Consider the following 1847-nt stretch of genomic DNA (forward strand, 5'->3'; position numbering starts at 1 on the left):
CCCTGACCCTAGATCACATAGAGCTTTTTCAAAGCTCATGGTGCCTATGATACAAGGTATCAGGAACTTGCCAGGATCTTGTTTCTTTTGAGGTAGAGTTTTCTGAATCCAAGTATCTAGTTCACTAATGAGCAAGGGAGGTTCATTTTCCCAAGTCTCATTACCAAACAACTTGGCATTCAGCTTCATGATAGCTCCTAAGTATTGAGCCATTTGCCCTCCATTCACATCTTCATCCTCTTCAGAGGATGAATAGTCTTCAGAGCTCATGAATGGCAGAAGGAGATTTAATGGAATCTCTATGGTCTCTTTATGAGCCTCAGATTCCTTTGGATCCTTAATAGAAAACTCCTTCTTGCTTGAGGGACGTCCTAGGAGGTCTTCCTCACTAGGATTTTCGTCCTCCTCCTCCCTTGTGCATTCGGCCATATTGACTAAATCAATGGCCTTGCACTCTCCTTTTGGATTCTCTTCTGTATTACTTGGGAGAATACTAGGAGGAGTTTCAATGACTTTCTTACTCATCTGGCCCACTTGTGCCTCCAAATTTCTAATGGAGGACCTTATTTCATTCATGAAACTGAAAGTGGCCTTTGACAGATCAGAGACTATATTGGCTAAATTAGAAGTGTTTTGTTCAGAATTCTCTGTCTGTTGCTGAGAAGATGATGGATATGGCTTGCTATTGCCCAGCCTATTGCGTTCACCATTGTTAAAGCCTTGTTGAGGCTTTTGTTGATCCTTCCAGGAGAAATTTGGATGATTTCTCCATGATGGGTTATAGGTGTTTCCATATGATTCACCCATGTAATTAACCTCTGCCATGGCAGGGTTCTCAGGATCATAAGCTTCTTCAAAAGCTGCCTCTCTAGTACTGTTGGATGCATGTTGCAATCCATTCAGATTTTGAGAGGTCATGTTGACCTGTTGAGTCAACACTTTGTTCTGAGCCAATATGGCATTCAGAGCATCAATTTCAAGAACTCCTTTCTTCTGAGGTATCCCATTATTCATGGAATTCCTCTCAGAAGTGTACATAAACTGGTTGTTTGCAACCATGTCAATGAGTTCTTGAGCCTCTTCAGGCGTTTTCTTCAGGTGAATAGATCCACCTGCAGAATGGTCCAATGACATTTTTGAAAATTCAGAGAGACCATAATAGAATATATCTAATAGGGTCCATTCTAAAAACATGTCAGATGGACATCTTTTGGTCAACTGCTTGTATCTTTCCCAAGCTTCATAGAGGGATTCACCATCTTTTTGTTTGAAGGTTTGAACATCCACTCTCAGCTTGCTCAGCTTTTGAGGAGGAAAGAATTTATCCAAGAAGGCAGTGACCAGCTTATCCCAGAAGTCCAGGCTATCCTTAGGTTGTGAATCCAACCATATTCTAGCTCTGTCTCTTACAGCAAAAGGGAAAAGCATGAGTCTGTAGACTTCAGGATCAACTCCATTCATCTTTACAGTCTCACAGATCTGCAAGAACTCAGTTAAAAACTGATAAGGATCTTCAGATGGAAGTCCATAAAACTTGCAGTTCTGTTGCATTAATGCAACTAGCTGAGGTTTCAGCTCAAAGTTATTGGCTCCAATGGCAGGAATGGAAATGCTTCTTCCATCAAACTTGGACGTTGGCTTTGTGAAGTCACCAAGCATTCTCCTTGCATTATTATTATTATTTTCGGCTGCCATCTCCTTCTCTTGTTCGAAAATTTCTGAAAGGTTGTTTCTGGATTGTTGTAATTTAGCTTCTCTTAATTTTCTCTTCAGAGTCCTTTCAGGTTCTGGATCAATTTCAACAAGAGTGCCTTTTTCCCTGTTCCTGCTCATATGAAAGAGAAGAA

General features: G+C 40.8%; 1 non-coding gene across 1 annotated transcript; it reads left to right on the plus strand.

Moving 5' to 3' along the window:
- The first annotated feature begins 1192 nt into the window (after positions 1-1192).
- LOC112767619 (small nucleolar RNA R71) lies at positions 1193-1296 on the plus strand. The gene has a single exon (XR_003185066.1). It is a non-coding gene; the product is annotated as a small nucleolar RNA R71 (small nucleolar RNA).
- Positions 1297-1847: the final 551 nt, after the last annotated feature.

This window comes from Arachis hypogaea, chromosome 2 (assembly GCF_003086295.3).
Source record: "Arachis hypogaea cultivar Tifrunner chromosome 2, arahy.Tifrunner.gnm2.J5K5, whole genome shotgun sequence".
Lineage (NCBI taxonomy): Eukaryota > Viridiplantae > Streptophyta > Magnoliopsida > Fabales > Fabaceae > Arachis > Arachis hypogaea.